The 13218-nt window shown below is 32.3% G+C and overlaps 1 protein-coding gene across 1 annotated transcript in view; it reads right to left on the bottom strand.

The window, feature by feature from the left end:
* Positions 1-13218, bottom strand: part of Rbp6 (RNA-binding protein 6) — a 1719762-nt gene that overhangs the window by 1661858 nt on the left and 44686 nt on the right. The gene's annotated exons all lie outside the window — the stretch shown is intronic.

Below are 13218 nucleotides of genomic sequence, written 5' to 3'. Positions count from 1 at the left end.
CTGCCGAAACAGCTATATTGATAAGATTTTATATTAAAGTTTGTGGAAGTTTTGAAAACAAAGTTTTCAGTGTTTTATTGTTACATATTTTACAATGTTTAAACAAATGTTTCTTGTCTACCTATGAATAGATGACCTCTCTGGTCGACATAAATTCTTTCATTTTGATTTTAAAGTAACATCTTGTTATAATTGGATAATTTGGGGTCACGTCCAAGCAACTACTACGTATTTTGCAGTATTCTCATATGAAATCTGAAGATGTAGATCTGCTTGATCCTCTATGTTTGGACCAATTGTTAATCTTATTTAAGGAGTTATGCAGTTTTTGCAGTACTTCTTTAAAACCATTTTCAACTGAGATAATTGCCATATCATTAGTGAATGTGCCAATAGTATCTTGATTTAGTTCAGGAGTATCGCTGGCGTATTTAATGTACAGAACTGGTCCAAGGACACTTGCTCTAATCTATCTCAAATCAGAGTATGCTACCTCCTGCTTAATTCTTAAGTACCTGTCTGATATGAATAATTCTAGGAGTAGAGAGTACTGTCATGGTAAGTAATAGCGTATTTTATGTATTAATCCATCATGACATACCATTTCAAAAGCTTAGGCCAGGTAGCTCTTTTAGCCAGACTCAGTAAAACTCAGGTTTAATTAAAATAAAAATATATTCGAAACAAATAAATAACAACATAAAACTATATTTGAGAGGCTATGTACATAATGTAAATGACAATTCTATAGCGACGGTGCCGGCGCACAGCTCGGCGACAAACTGTTTAATTACCCACTACACAAACAAAAAAAAATAATTGTAGGGATAGTATTCTTTACAAAAGTAAAAAACAAGTAAATAAGATTTCAAATATTAAACTTTAAACATAGAAAGCTAAAACTTTAATTGAAATATGTACCTATATGTTAAATATTAAAGTAAAACCGTGAAAATATACACCTAATATATTTTCGTCGTTTAAAAAAGGTAGAAATAGGTTTATTAAATAATGAAGCCAAAAGCCAATTACCAAAAATATACAAAAGAAATTGTAGAATTCCAAATTTAGTAATTGCGGTATAGAAAGTAAATAATAAAAAATAGTTTTTTATCGTTTGCTTTATTCTCGGTAGCAGTAGAAGCTTTTAAAAACTTTATATTATCGGTTAGTTGAAATAAAACCTAATAGTTGAAGTTTCTAAACCAACCTTTCGACTTTGCATGCTTGCCCATTTACCGGAATAACTAAAAATTGAATTATTCTTAGCTTTTAATATTCCCAGAGAAGTTTGTACTGAGATTGCTCCCCAAGTTTTCGGCGGGTACTAAATGCAATTTAATGTTTATATAAGAGAAAACTTTTTCTAGTAAAACAAGTAAATAACCTTTTTCAGAAATGGCGTACAAGAAGGGAAACTTTCTAACCGATTGCCACTTAAAGTTGAATTTAGCGTAGAGACTTTAAAAAGTGCTCCGGAACTTAGAAAGTTTCGATGAGAAGCCTCAGCTACTGTCATGTAGATTTTTAACTCGGAATTTCTTTGTTTAACAGAGGCGAAATGAAGGTCGGTGATATTTATGGACCGAAACTGATGTGGGTAATTCGGAAGTAGATAATTTTTTAAGTAAAGTATGACATTACCGCCTTATATATTAGCCGCCAAAACTAAAAACTACTGTCTTTTAATAAGTAAAATTACGAAAGATTTCTGTGTTACAACAACTTGTAAAAATATTTTAGAATTTTTAATCACAATTTATTTAGAAGATGGTAAGCAAATTTATGAGGGATTTTTTTTTTTATTTAGTTTAACGTATTTCGACAACGTAGATCATTGACATAGGTACAGTAATTCAAAGATTTGAAATATTAGAGTAATTAACAGATTATAGTATTTCACAAGCTATAACTAATTTATGTTAGAGATTTTTTTTCCCAAATTGTCTTTATTTTCAACATTATATGCAGTAAATTTGATTATAAAACTGGGAAGCCTTTAAGAAATTTATCCGTCTTCCGAAACGGCTTGGAGAACTATAAACTACTGTTCAAATTGTTAGCAACGCGGCTATGTTGGTAATGTCGGCATTCCAGTAGGATGTGTTAAACAGTAAGTTGAACCTCATTATAGTGAATACAAAACGACGGCGAATCTTCGGAGGATATAAGATAACCATGAGTCATGCGTGTTTGTCCTATCCTTAGTCATCGCAATATAACCTTTTATTTTCTTGGTAGAAATGCCGGAAAAAGAGGATTACTAGGATTATTAGTGCTAGGTAGAATATTGACTTTTTATTTTTGAGAACTTGATTTCTGCATAGTTTCTCAGTATCTTTTTCTCAAGAATGATATACAGATTTCTTTAATAATAACTTTAAGTCGCTCCAAATTTGAACCTTATCAAAAACTGTGTGCAGCTTTATTTGCAGAAAAATCAGCCTTCTCATTTCTCTCGATGCCAATGTAAGAGGAGGTGTTTCGTAAACCGGCTTTTTTAAAGAAAAATCTTGAAACCCGTTGATTTTTATCTTTAAACAGGCTACTCGTAAGGATACCTCTTCATTATTGACGTCATCTATGTAATCGTGATGAGGTCGTTGCTAAAATGAAGTGGAAATGTGGGTGTTGCAATATATTATTTGAAAGGTATAAAGGTATCTTAGGGCCTGCGTAGCGCAAGCGGTAGGATTCTTGACTCGCAAGCCGGTGGTCCGGGGTTCGAATCCCACCGCCGGCAAGAACATCTAGACATTTTAAAAATGTCTATAGGCCCCAGGTCGACTCAGCCTGAATAAAAATGAGTACCTTGGGTAAAACCAGGGGTAATAATAGACGGTTGAAGCGTAGCACTGGCCATGTTACCTTCCTTGTATACCGTAGGCCCTAGATATAGCAGACTACCCTGCTATACTCCCAAAGCCGCGACAGCGGTATAAAATGGGAGACTATTATTATATAAAGGTATCTTAAATATACCTATTTAGCCATATCAATATGTCTGAGCAATAAATGTTTAAAAAATTCATAAATTTTTAATTAAGAAAATAACTGTTCATTATATATTTATTAATAACTACAACAAAGTTACGTGCTTAAATTGTTTACCATTAGCTAAAATAAAATGAGAATGGCGTGCCGCGAACTCTTCTCGAACCTTCTCTATAACTTCCGGAGTTATTTGTGCAGCGTCAATGTGTATCCTTTATTTGAGTTTATTGATATTTTGTGGACCCAAATCAGATGACCTAGGCAACCATTCTATTGTTTCGCTTTGACCTATCCACCGATTTGAAAAGACGTTGGTTAAGCAGTAGCGCACTAAGACAACATAGTGTGGAGGCGCACCATCTTGATGCAGCCATAAATCTGTTTAAAAACAACCTTTCAATTCGGGAAGCAAGAAGTTTTAAAGAAATTTGAGATATCGAGGACCTGTTAAGGTTTCTTCGGAAAGGTATTGTCCAGTAATTTTGTCTGCTATTCCCGCGCAAACATTAACTTTCTTTTGGTATTGAGTACGGTACTCTTGCATCCAATGTGGATTTTTCGTAGACCAGTTCCGATGAGTTTGACGATTGACATGACAAGTAGAAATGAACCTTTTTTAAAAACATTGGATTTCTGTTATTTTGTTCCATTATAATTTCACAAAATTCAATTCGTCCTTCAAAATCATCTTCATAGAACAAAAACACATAGAAAAGGATACGTGGATTGACTATCTAAAAAAGCTATACGCAGAGGAAGAACAAACGACGCTCGAACCGGAAACACCAGTGATTACCACAAATGAAGAACTTAATGTAAATGTACAAGAAGTTCGGAAAATACTTGAAAACCTGAAGAACAGAAAAGCAGCAGGTAAAGACGGGATACCAAACGAGTTAATGAAATATTGTGGAGCAGCAATGACAGAACAATTAACAACATTAATTAAGCAAATTATAACACACAATAAAACACCCGCAGAATGGAGAACGAGCGAACTAATTCTACTATTCAAAAAAGGAGATAAAAACATTAAGAAAACTACAGAAAACTATAAACTTGTTAAATACTACGCTACAATTTTACAAGTGCTAATAAATCAGAGGATAAGTTTAGCAAATAAACAACAGGGTTTTCCTTGTGGAGGATCGTGTACAGATGCAATATTCATTATAAAACAAATTACTGAGAAATTACTAGACTATAATAGACCAGAATTTCTGTGTCTAATTGAATTAAAGAAGGCGTTTGACAGAGTAAGACTCAAATATGTAATCCATCTTCTGTATAATAGATAAGTGTCCCTAAATATTATAAAAACTATCGAAAACATCTACTAAAATAACAAAATGGAAGTCAGAATAGATGGACAATTTACAGAACCTATAGAAATAGGCAGCGGAATAAGACAAGGGGATTCATTGAGCCCCATGCTCTTCAATTTAATTGTGGATGAAATTATCAAAACCGTAATGGAAAAATGTGGATAATTAAAAAAACCGAACAAGTAATGGAAATAAAATAACTGGAAATTACACTGTCTAGCTATGGATACCTGGACAAAGAAGTGAATGGCGAAACAGACACATTAACACTGAGATGAATTTCAGAATTTATAAAGCCAGTGTAAAACAAATAATGACATATGCCTCAGAAACAGGACCCGACATAGCCACAACGCAAAGGCTGCTGGAAACAGCAGAGATGAGAGAAGAATTGATGATAAATTACAGGAAATACGCCGAGAGCTCGAAAGAGAAATTGGAAATGGTAACAGCAGAGATGAGAGAAGAATTGATGATAAATTACAGGAAATACGCCGAGAGCTCAAAAGAGAAATAAAGACATTAGAAGAAAATGTAACGTACAGTGTATAAATAAATGGACACAAAATAGAAAAAAAGAATGGAATAACCACATAAGCAGAATGGAGGAGACCCGTGTCGTCAAAATAGCAAGAGATGAGTAACCAATCGGCAGAAAAAGTATCGGACGACCACGCAAAAGATGGAATGACAACCTTCCATAGAGGTATTAATCCGCCAATGAACAAGCAGAATTGCTTATAAAGAGGAAGAAGAAGAAGAAGAACAAATCATCTTCCATAAGTACTTGTATTAAACTTACCTTGTAGGTATCCCACTATTCCTTCTTTAGCTTTCTTAGAACTATTGAATGGTCCATGTATAGAACAAACGGCTAACAGAACCTCTAGTTGCTTTTTTTTCAGATATTGGTTTTTTATCACCTTTGGAGAGGTCTTTGACATGACCCGTTTCTCTGAATTTCTTCTCAATTTTGCGTACAGTGGATTGTGAAATCTGTTCTTCGTTGGGCTATTTATCATTAAATAAGGTATATACCTAATTTTTTATGGGTACCAGTTTTATCTCACAATCAATCATTATTAGAATAATTTCAAGTCTTTGCGTTTTAGTCAGTTTATTGTTGATAGATACAAAGACATTTTGAATACGTCTACTACAATTACTCAATTAATCACTAAACAGAAAGTTAATTATAAGAATAAGCTATCGTAAAAATTGGTGATAACTACACCGATGAAATCTCCATACAAAGAGGAGTCAGACAAGGTTGCAATTTGTCGCCAACATTGTTTAATGTTTACTCGGAGCAGTTATTTAAAAAGGCACTTAAGAGACAACCATATGGAATAAAAATCAACGGGTAACTACTTAATGTGATTAGATATGCAGACGATACAGTAATTCTTTCAGATAATATTGAAGGTCTTTAAATTCTACTTGATCATATTCACGAGGTAGGAGAGGAAATGGACATAAAAATAAACTCAAACAAAACCAAATTTTTAGTGTTTAGTCGTGACCCACATCTCGATGCAAAGCTTTAATTAAACGAAGTCCAAGTTGAGAAAGTCCACAAAATGACATATTTGGGAACTGTAAAAAAGTATCGACCATGAACAAAATTGAAGCATTGGAAATGTGGGTTCATAGACGAATGCTGAAGATACTTTGGACAGCAGGGAAAACTAATAAAGAAGTACTAAAGAGCGTCAACAAAGATAGAGAACTGCTAAACACCGTTAAACATCGAAAAATGTCTTATCTGGGACATATAGTAAGGGGAAGTCGATATAAAATATTACAACTGATCCTTAAATGTAAAATAGCACGCAGTAGAGGTGTAGCAAGAAAACAAGTTTCTTGGTTAAAAAACATTCGTGAATGGACACAGATAACAAATGCAGGAAAATTATTCCATATTGCAGAAGATCGAGAAGCCTTCGCAATGGTGATCGCCAATGTCGGATAATTCTGATATGGCACGCGAAGAAGAAGAAGAAGAAACGATGTTCTTCCTCAGTTGGTTAACTTATATCTCAATCCAATAGATCCGACCCTACCTCATCTGTCTGGTTCCAGCAGGACGGTGCAACACCCCATTATGCTTTAATGGTGAGAAATTACTTGAATAAAATCTTTGGATTTTTTTCTGTGGGGTGATCTCAAGAACAAAGTGTATGTAACACAACCAACTAGCATTGAAGACCTTAAAGAACGGATAACTAAATTTAGATTTAGGATTTCACCTCAAACTTTACACAAAGTTCGGGACGAGTTTTATAGGAGACTGTGTTATTGCCAACAACAATGTGGAGAACATTTTGAGCATTTATTTTAATGTAATCCAATCAATTACCTCGGGTATTCTATGAATTAATTGTCTTGAAGAAAATTATACTTCATTTCAAAATTTCACCTTGTATTATTCATAATAGACCATACATGATATAGTTCGTTGAGATCAGGTTGTTAAACATAAAAATATACAGGGTGTTTCATTTAAAATACAGATTATGGACTATGCCAGACTTGCATGGATCACCCTGTGCATTTAAATTTATGTTTAAAAAGCGCACATTTAAATTTAAAAGTTAAGGTATCTCAACGTTTTTTATTATTTTCTAAAATAAGGACACAAACAGTTTTATTCCATAAGTGGTTTCCACACTGTATATATTATTTATATATATATATATATATATATATATATATATATATATAACTATATATTATATAAATATATATATATATATATATATATATATATATATATATATATACATGTATATATATATATATATATATATATATATATAATCATCATCATCATCATCATCCAGCCCCATTTTCACATCCATTGTTGGATATAGGCCTTCTCCGAACGTCTCCAGTTCTCTCTATCTCTAGCTGCTGCAATCCAGTTTGTTTCTATTCTCCTTAGGTCGTCGGTCCATCGGGTGGGTCGTCTGCCTTGACTTCGCTCGTCGGCTTTTGGTCTCCACTCCAATAATCTCTTCGTCCATCTTCCGTCTTCCATTCTAGCAACATGTCCAGCCCACCTCCACTTTTGTTTATTGATTCGCAGTATAATATCGTCTACGCCAGTTCGTCGGCGTATCTTCTCATTTCTCACGCGATCTTTCAAGGTCAGGTCCAGCATTGATCTCTCCATTCACCTTTGTGTTACCCTCAGTTTTTCGGCAGTAGCTTTCGTTAAAGTTAGGGTCTCTATATAATATATATACATATATACATACATACATATATATATATATATATATATATATATATATATATATATATAATATTGGTAATTATTATTCGTGGTGAATGCAACAGGAACTTTGAAATTAGTTACTACGAAATATCAGCAGAAGAGGAAATACACCATCACACTGACTACTATTACCTAATACAATTTAAAAAAGCACGGTTTAATCAAAGTGCACTTATGTTCAGAAAGGCTACTGTAATTAAAAAAAAAACTGAATTCAGAACATCAGATTAACTTTAATCTATACTTTTCTAACCCTGAGTTTGATCATATCACATCTTATGTTCAGTAAAGATATGACTGCTTATTACTGCTACCATTTGTGTGTCCAAAAGTTTTTTTTCCTAGTTTCTTTTTTACATACCAGATATTTGCTTATTATTTTTCGGGCAGGTAATTCATTCCAAACTTCTGTTATATTTTGGGTTCTGGTGTGGAGCTTGAGAAGAATAAAATACCTGATTCAAGCGAATCAATAAGCGAAAGACTTTGTATAATTACAAAATACTGACCATAAAACACTAAAATCCTTGATATTTTTATTTGCAAGTAGTCACAATGATTAACAAAATATTTCAAGGAAATAAGTTAAGATATTGATACTTACATATGTGTAATTATTTCCTATTTGTCAAAGATTGACTGTTATATTAGACAATATGGGGTTTTAATTATTCTAAAGATTGTCGACGTAGAACAGTTCTCAGTGTACATAATAAAGATCATTGCCTCTCGTGTTAATTCAAAATGCTATAAATACATTAGATGCAACTGGCACTATGTGCTTACACTCATTATCTCATTCTTCTTATTTTCGTTTTATATTTAACTAAAACACTGTTACTTCAGAGAAGTAGAGTGAATGGACTTTGAAATCTTTACTGGCAAGATTTAATATTCTGACAAATCGTTGCAGTCCCATTCATGTGGCAGAAACATATGCAACATAAGATTACGAGAAAGCGAAGTATTGAATTTTTAATAGTTTTTGTAAAATACTTACTCTTTTTAGTTTCGACATTATTGGAATAAATTAAAATATCTTTCGTAGGGTTTCCCTTAATATATTTATATTTTTAATATAGGTATTCCGCATTTGAATTCTGATTGCTAAGGTTAAGCAAGTATAATAAGAATATCACTTCCATGGTATCTGGCGACCGTATTCACGGTTATCGTGTTGTTATTGCAAAAATAATTTAAAAGATTTTATATGCAACATTTATGGTTTGACATGTTATTGGAAAGTTGGTTACGCTTTTTATTAACAAGCATGTTTGGGAAAATTAAGTAAAAAATAGTATTCAACATGTAAAGTTTTCATTTTTTTAAACATGCTTATATTTTGTTGAATTACGAAGTTTCAAGTTTGTGTATAATTTATATCTTCTATATTAGTCTGTTTAAAAATTATATATTACTTTTGCATATAAGTAGTTTTGTACAATAAGCATATATGACAGACTTTTTGTGTCAGATTACCTATCAAAATGTTTATAGTATCATTTGGTTAAGTTTAAATAATATATAGACAACAAGATATGAGTCAGATTTGTTTTGGTCTCTGATGAGGGCAGATTTTATGTAGCCAAGGCGTCGTTTAAGTGTAGTCAAGTGTTAATAACTGATATTAGCGGTAAGTTTTTCAATATTTTCTTTTTGTTTATTCGTGGAAGAATAGAAAGAATATGTTTCTAGAATTCTCTGGCACATCCAGAGGCTGAAAAGTTCATATTTTCAAGTTGTTGTTACCTTTCCTGTTTCATTGTTTGTTTGGATTGAAACGTTGACCAGGTAAAATTGGCTTCTCTACTTGCCTTTAAAAAAGGTTGTGTATGATTTTTCTTATAAGCACGCTACACTGCACAAGACCTGGAGGTATAAGAGTTGTGATAGTTAACCGCTGAATTTTAAGGTACATTTAAAAGACTTTTCTCGATAGATTTTTAGTTAGATTAGAAATATATGTGGTACCTACCCCTGATTATTCATTTTTGAATGTTAAATAATAATTAGTTTACTTTTCTTGAAAGATTGTATATTTTTATTTGATCTCGTGACCGCAATTTTTTAAATACTAGTTCGTTGCTGTCTGTACTCATTTTTAAGCGTAATTAATAAATATCGTTTTTTAAGTATAATCATAGATCTTTTTTCGTTTTAAAAATACGTTTATTTCGAAAACGGTGTACTTTTTTGAATTGAAACAAGAATACCTTTTTCGTTTAGAATTGAATGTTATTTCATGTTTTTTTTTCCTAGAATGTTTATACAGGGCGGACAAAAAAATTATGGTCACATTAATAAACCAATTTTATAGTAAGTGGCGCCACCTAGTGTCTATGGTAAAACTAATATCATTTTCATATTAAGCATACTAAATAATATAAACATACTACTACTACTTGTCGGTTTATAACGTTCTCCGCCGTTTTCCCACTTCCAATCGCCACTTAGATCGGTTGTTCCATAGATCTTCTTCTATGGCCCTCTCTCTCAGTTCTTTATTTATTCCTTCGCTCCAACTTTGTTGTTAGGTCATCTGTGATTGTTCGTTTGATTCCCATTATTTCTCTAATACGTTCGTTGGTAATCCTTTCTCTTCTAGATCTTCCTGCGGCTCTTCTCCAAAAATCCATTTCCGTCGCTTTCAGCGTTGACAGTGTTCTTTCTTTTAGTGGCCATACCTCACAGCTGTATAAAGTGATACTTTTTCTTATAGTCTCATATATCCTCTTTTTATTTTCTTTGCTGATGGATTGGTCCCATAAAATGGTGTTTAACATTGTTATGGCTTTTCTCCCTGACGTATTTCTCTCTCTAATTGCTTTGTCTAATGTTCCATCTTGTGAAATAGTGATACCTAGGTATTTGTAGTCACAGCAGTGCTTTATCGTAGTGTTATCGTCTAATATGAGATCTTTTTGTTCTGCTCCAATGCACAGGTATTCGGTTTTCTTTTTATTTACTTCTAGACCCCATATATCATACTCTTCAATTAATTTTCGTGCCATATAGTTTAAATCGTCATAATCTTAAGCCATTATTACTTGATCGTCTGCAAAGTCAAGCGTATATACCATAATATTGGTGAGCGGTATCCCCATTGTCCTGCATTTTTGTTTCCATCTTTTTAAAGCACTTTCGAGGTATATTTTAAATAAAGTGGGAGATAAGCCACATCCTTTCTTTAATCATTTTGATGTTATAAATCCTGTTGTTATTTGTGTCCCTGCTTTTATCTTTGTTATTGGTTGGTTGTATAGCACTTTGACGGCTTTTATTAATTCTATATTAATATTCGTGCTTTCCATTGATTGCCACAGCTTCTTCAGTGGAACGCTGTCGTAGGCTTTCCGTAGGTCGACGAACAACATATAAATCTCTTGATTCCTTGCCATCTTTTTTTCTATTATCTGGGTTAAGGAGAAAATGTGGTCAATAGTGGATCGACCCGTACGAAATCCTGCTTGTTCTTCTGCTTCATAATCTAAGTATTCTCTCTCGATTCGGTTCTTTAACACCTTTCCATATAGATACCAAAATAACATACCAAATTTCACTTAAATCGGTTGAATAGTTTTCAATATATCCCTAAAAATAATATAAAAAATATTATTGAATCACCCTGTAGAACGAAAACTAGCAAAATTTCGCCTAAGCTAATAAAGATCAAATTTTGATGTCAGCTATCACCCATTAGCTATAAATGTTAATTAATTGTGGGATACCCTGTATAATATTTTAATTTTTTACTTCTCATTTATTGTGTATATTTTTTACGTTATTTTTCAGGTAGTTTTTAATTTAAACCTGCTTAGAGTAAATATATGAGGACTAGAAACGAATTGATCGAGAGTAGTAAATCGATGTCAAGAACCGCTATTCTATGACGCTACTCGTGACGATGCCATCTTGTAGTGTTGGTTCCGTGACGCTCGCCTCAACATTTTACTGCAGAGAAAAAAGTAATACAATACCAGTATAGAAGCTTTGCTTAAAAAAAAATGTTAAATATTATACGAATTGCAAACGAAGTAAAAATATAGAATTAGTACCCACATGTACAGAAGATAATATATGATTTTGAACAGTTATAAAGACAAAAAACAACGTTAGTGTGCTAAAGCCATACATTTATTTCAAATATATCAGTCTTTATCGAAATTCGTATAGTAAGCAAACAATAAATTTTTCATGTACCTTCGTAGCATTATTTTATCAAACTTAAAATATCAAAAACTATCTGCTTACTTGATAAATTGTCTATAACTAATTCCTAGCTAGATACAAACTTTGCCAAGTACGTTTTAGCTCACAAATGCATGCATTTATCTACAAGAAAAACCGTAAACAGATATACATTTTATTTCGTCTGCTGTTGCCAAAGGGAATTAATCAATGAACATACTGTGTACACCAGTTTGGCATAAACTGCTGCAAGGAAATCCTCGTATATCCAGTATGAATTTATTTTATTGCCGCTGTCGAAGTCTTTCTCTGGTTTATACACGGAATAATGGAATAGCTGTTGAAGTTTATTGCAACTATAGCAAAAACCGCACATATATTAGCCGGATGTTTTTCAAAAAATTAGCCGATGATAAATTAAAAAATTATGATATATGTAAATATTATTCCTTATACTTTATTATATCGGTTACAAAGTAGTATATGGTGACATGAAACAGACATTTTCCATAACTAACACGTCGTAATTATCATACTTTCGATTTTAGTACAATAGATAATAGTAGGTTTTTTTGTTAAATATCATCAGTATGAAGAAAGTGTAACCTCAAAGCTTCCATATATTATTTTTCTAATATCTCTAAATAATAAATTTGTTCAGGACAGATATTTTTCTATAGATAAACCTGATCGAAAGACTTGCTTTTAGTTAGAACAAGCAGAAGCAATTAGAATTATTCCTGCTTTTCATAATAATGAGTGATAATTACAATAATAACATAAAAGAAAATAATCTCTGATTAAAATTTTTTTATTTCATAAACTTATGAACTGAAAATAATAACAAATAGTAAGAATACTAATTTTTTTCTAGACTGATATTCATATAAAAATTTAAAGCCAAGGTAGAAACTTATTTAAGAGGAGAACGATTTTTTACGGTTTCGCCATCGCAGTACAAAACAATCGTGCTTTGTGAAACAAATCCACTACTAACTAATGCGTTAGTATTTCCTTCGATATCATCGTAAATAGGAGTATTAATTCGATCAAAAAAAAATTACTACTCTAACCCATAATACAAATAAAGACCAAAACAACTTTTCTTCACTTCAAGAGGTGGATTCATAAAGTGAAATTGTGTGAACATTGATGTGTAAGACGAACATGGGAGGTATACAGGAATCAGGAGTCATATTTCTTTTTAAAATATAATAAAAAGAGTTCATGTTGGGCAGGTTCTGTCAACTGAAAAATCAATTAAGTGTAATAAACCAAGCTACATATTATGTTTTATTTAATTAGTAAACCAATTTGACCATATCACATATCGTACACGATTGACAAGACATACTAGACGAGAAGAACATCAAAATGCAATTGAAAGGAGAGAAAAAACGTCGTCTCTTGCACACTTCTCAAATACAGTAT

Source organism: Diabrotica undecimpunctata, chromosome 3 (genome assembly GCF_040954645.1).
Source record: "Diabrotica undecimpunctata isolate CICGRU chromosome 3, icDiaUnde3, whole genome shotgun sequence".
NCBI classification, from domain to species: domain Eukaryota; kingdom Metazoa; phylum Arthropoda; class Insecta; order Coleoptera; family Chrysomelidae; genus Diabrotica; species Diabrotica undecimpunctata.
Note: the sequence above shows the minus strand (reverse complement) of the source record. Positions and strands in the feature narration are given on the sequence as shown.